Consider the following 4694-nt stretch of genomic DNA (forward strand, 5'->3'; position numbering starts at 1 on the left):
TTTGCCGGAGATACACCGGAGTTCCACAAAGGTGAAGAAGCTCTCCGGTGGTAGAGAAGGAAAAGAAAGAGAGGAAAAGAGAAAGAAGAGAGAGAGAAGAGAGAGAAAGAAGGGTGGCGCAGCAGTAATGGAGAAGAAGAGATGGGATGCTGCTAGCTCAACAGGGGTCTTGACCTGATTAACGCCTAGGCCGAGACTTGTGCGTGCACACACAGGTCCGTGCGCACGCTGATGAGCAGATAATTTATACGCTTTTTGGCATTGTTTTTACATAGTTTTTAATATGTTTTAGTTACTTTTTAGTATATTTTTATTAGTTTTTATGCAAAAATTACATTTCTGGACTTTACTATGAGTTTGTGTATTTTTCTGTGATTTTAGGTATTTTCTGGCTGAAATTGAGGGACCTGAGCAAAAATCTGATTTAGAGGCTGAGAAAGGACTAAAGATGCTGTTGGATTCTGACCACCCTGCACTCGAAGTGGATTTTCTGGTGCTACAGAAGTCCAATTGGGGCACTCTCAATTGCGTTGGAAAGTAGACATCTTGGGCTTTCCATCAATGTTTAATAGTCCATACTTTGCCCGAGATTTGATGGCCCAAACTGGCGTCCAAACGCCCACCAGAGACCTTTCTGGCGTAAAACGTCATAACTGGCACCAAAGCTGGAGTTAAACGCCCAAAATGGCACCAAAACGGGCGTTTAAACTCCAAGAAGAGCCTATGCACGTGAAAGCTTCAATGCTCAGCCCAAACACACACCAAGTGGGCCCCGAAAGTGGATTTCTGCACTATTTACACTTAGTTACTCATTTTCTGTAAACCTAGTTTACTAGTTTAGTATAAATAGCACTTTTTACTATTATATTCATATCTTTAGATCAGTTTTGAGACTATCTTTGGATCACTTTTGATCTCTTGATCACGTTTTGGGGGCTAGCCATTTGGCCATGCTTGGACCATCATCACTTATGTATTTTCAACGGTGGAGTTTCTACACCTCATAGATTAAGGTGTGGAGCTCTGTTGTTCCTCACGAATTAATGTAAAGTACTATTGTTTTTCTATTCAATTCACGCTTATTCTTGTTCTAAGATATTCACTCGTACTTCAACCTGATGGATATGATGATCCATGACACTCATCATCATCCTCCCTTATGAACGCGTGCCTGACAACTACCTCCGTTCTATCTGCAAGAGCTTGAGTGTGTATCTCTTGGCCTCCTGGTTCACGACGCATGGTTGCCTCTTCTGACAATAGAGCCTTCCTTTCCATGAGATCAGAGTCTTCGTGGTATAAGTTAGAATCAATTGGCAGCATTCTTGAGATCCGAAAAGTCTAAACCTGGTCTGTGGTATTTCGAGTAGGATCTGGGATGGGATGACTGTGATGAGCTTTAAACTCATGACTGTTGGGCGTAGTGACAGTGTGCAAAAGGATCAATGGATCTTATTCTGACACGATCGAGAACTGACAGCTGATTAGCCATGCGGGAAATCGTAGCGGATATGTTTTCACTGAGAGGACGGATGGTAGCCATTGACAACGGTGATCCACCAACATACAGCTTGCCATGGAAGGGAGTACGCATGATTGGATGAGCGCAATAGGAAAGCAGAGGCTCAGAGGGAACAAAGCATCTCCATACACTTATCTGAAATTCCCACCAATGAATTGCATAAGTATCTCTATCCTATTTTATGGTTTATTTCTCTTTTAATTATCAAAACCTCATAACCATTTGAATCCGCCTGACTGAGATTTACAAGATGACCATAGCTTGCTTCAAGCCGGCAATCTCCGTGGGATCGACCCTTACTCGCGTAAGGTATTACTTGGATGACCCAGTGCACTTGCTGGTTAGTTGTGCGGAGTTGTGAAAAGTGTGATCATAATTTCGTTCACCAAGTTTTTGGCGACGTTGTCAGGGATTGTTCGAGTTTGGACAACTGACGGTTCATATTGTTGCTCAGATTAGGTAATTTTCTTCTTGTTTCAACCTTTATTTTATTTTCAAAAAGTTTTCAAAAATCTTTCAAAAAATTTTTCTCTTCTTTTTCGTTTTTTCCAAAAAAATTTTTGAAAATTTATGCATTATGATCTTCAAGTTATTCTTGATGATTGTCTTTATTTAATCTTGTGATTTTCTTGTTTTGTGTCTTTTCTTATTTTTCATATGCATTTTCGAATTTTTAGAGTCAAAAGTTTAAAAATTTCTAAGTTTGGTGTCTTGCATGTCTTTCTTTTCTTAAATTTTTTTCTAAAAATAAGTTATTTATGTTCATCATGATCTTCAAAGTGTTGTTGGTGTTCATCTTGACATTCAAAGTTTTCTTGCATGTTTTCTTTGTTTTGATCTTAAATTTTCATGTATTGAGTCATTTTGTTGTTTATTTTTTTCTTCATTAAAATTCAAAAATAAAAAATATATCTGTTCCTTATTTCTCATAAATTTTAAAATTTTTGGGTTGACTTAGTCAAAGGTTTTTAAAATTTAGTTGTTTCTTGTTAAGTCAAGTCAAAATTTCAATTTCAAAATTCTATCTTTTCAAACCTTTTTCAAAAATCAAATCGTTTTCATTTTTCTTCCTAATATTTTTGAAAATTTTAAAAATTTATTTTCAAAATCTTCCTTTTATTTTTATTTTGAAAACCTTGCTAACTATTAAGGATTTGATTCAAAAAAATTTCAAGTTTGTTACTTTCTTGGTAAGAAAGGTTCAATCTTTAAATTCTAGAATCATATCTTTTAGTTTCTTGTTAGTCAAGTCATCAACTTCAATTTTCAAAATAAATCTTTTTAAATTTCTTTTTCAAATCTTTTTCAATCATATCTTTTTCAAAACTTAATTCCAAAAATTTTTTTTAACTTCTTATCTTTTCAAAAGTTGTTTTCAAATCTTTTTTCAATTAACTACTTTTCTCTCTCTAATTTTTGAAAACCACTAACAACTTTTTTCAAAAACCTTTTTAATTAACTAATTGTTTTTAAACTCAAATTTTATTTCTTTTAATATTTTCGAATTTCTCTTCTCTCTCATCTCTTTCTATTTATTTATTTATTTACTAATACTTCTCTCCTTCTTAAAATTCGAACCTTCTCTCCCTCTCTGTGTTCGAATTCTCTTTATTTTCTCTCTACCTCATTCTTCTCTTCTTCTCCTCTTCTACTCACATAAAGGAATCTTTATACTGTGACATAGAGGATTCCTCTTCTTTTCTGTTCTCTTCTTTTTCACATGAGCAGCAACAAGGATAAGGATATTCTTGTTGAAGCCGATCCTGAACCTGAAAGGACTCTGAAGAGGAAGTTAAGAGAAGTTAAAGCACAACTCTCTAGAGATGACCTGACAGAAATTTTCGAAAAAGAAGAAGACATGGCAGCCGAAAATAACAACAATGCCAACAATGCAAGGAAGATGCTTGGTGACTATGCTGCATCAACTTCCAGCTTCTATGGAAGAAGCATCTCAATTCCGGCCATTGGAGCAAACAATTTTGAGCTTAAGCCTCAATTAGTTTCTCTAATGCAGCAGAACTGCAAGTTTCATGGACTTCCATCAGAAGATCCTCATCAGTTCTTATCTGAATTCTTGCAGATCTGTGATACTGTTAAGATCAATAGGGTTGATCCCGAGGTCTACAGACTTATGCTTTTCCCCTTTGCTATGAGAGACAGAGCTAGGACATGGTTGGACTCACAACCTAGAGAAAGCTTGAACTCTTGGGACAAGCTGGTCAATGCTTTCTTGACCAAATTCTTTCCACCTCAAAAGATGAGTAAGCTTAGAGTGGATGTCCAAACCTTCAGACAGAAGGATGGTGAATCCCTCTATGAAGCTTGGGAAAGATACAAGCAATTAACCAAAAGGTGTTCTTCTGACATGTTTTCAGAATGGAGCATCATATGTATATTCTATGATGGTCTGTCTGAAATGTCAAAGATGTCATTGGACCATTCTGCTGGTAGATCCCTTCATCTAAAAACACCTGTAGAAGCCCAGGAACTCATTGAGATGGTTGCAAATAACCAGTTCATGTACACTTCTGAAAGGAGTCCTGTAAGTAGTGGGGTGACTTAGAAGAAAGGAGTTCTTAAGATTGATATTCTGAATGCCATATTGGCTCAGAATAAAATATTGACTCAGCAAGTCAATTAGATTTCTCAGAATCTGACTGGATTGCAAGCTGCATCCAGCAGTGTTAAAGAAGCCTCCTCTGGAGGAGAGGCTTATGACCCTGAGAATCCTACAATGGAAGAGGTGAATTACATGGGAGAACACTATGGAAACACCTATAATCCTTCATGGAGGAATCATCTAAATTTCTCATGGAAGGATCAACAGAAGCCTCAACAAGGCTTCAATAACAATAATGGTGGGAGAAATAAGTTTGGCAATAGCAAACCTTTTCCATCATCTTCTCAGCAACAGACAGAGAATTCTGAACAGAGCCTTTTGGCTTAGCAAACATAGTCTCTGATCTATCTAGGGCCACTCTCAGTTTCATGACTGAGACACGGTCCTCCATCAAAAATTTGGAGGCACAAGTGGGTCAGCTGAGTAAAAGAGTTACTGAAACTCCTCCTAGTACTCTCCCACGTAATACAGAAGAGAATCCAAAAAGAGAGTGCAAGGCCATCTACACGTCCAACATGGCCGAACCTGTAGAGGAGGGAAAGGCAGTAATTT

General features: G+C 37.2%; 1 non-coding gene across 1 annotated transcript; it reads right to left on the reverse strand.

The window, feature by feature from the left end:
• Positions 1-3785: 3785 nt before the first annotated feature.
• Positions 3786-3889, reverse strand: LOC130984377 (small nucleolar RNA R71). Its single transcript, XR_009088316.1, has one exon. It is a non-coding gene; the product is annotated as a small nucleolar RNA R71 (small nucleolar RNA).
• Between the last annotated feature and the right edge of the window lie 805 nt (positions 3890-4694).

Source organism: Arachis stenosperma, chromosome 5 (genome assembly GCF_014773155.1).
Source record: "Arachis stenosperma cultivar V10309 chromosome 5, arast.V10309.gnm1.PFL2, whole genome shotgun sequence".
Classification (NCBI taxonomy): domain Eukaryota; kingdom Viridiplantae; phylum Streptophyta; class Magnoliopsida; order Fabales; family Fabaceae; genus Arachis; species Arachis stenosperma.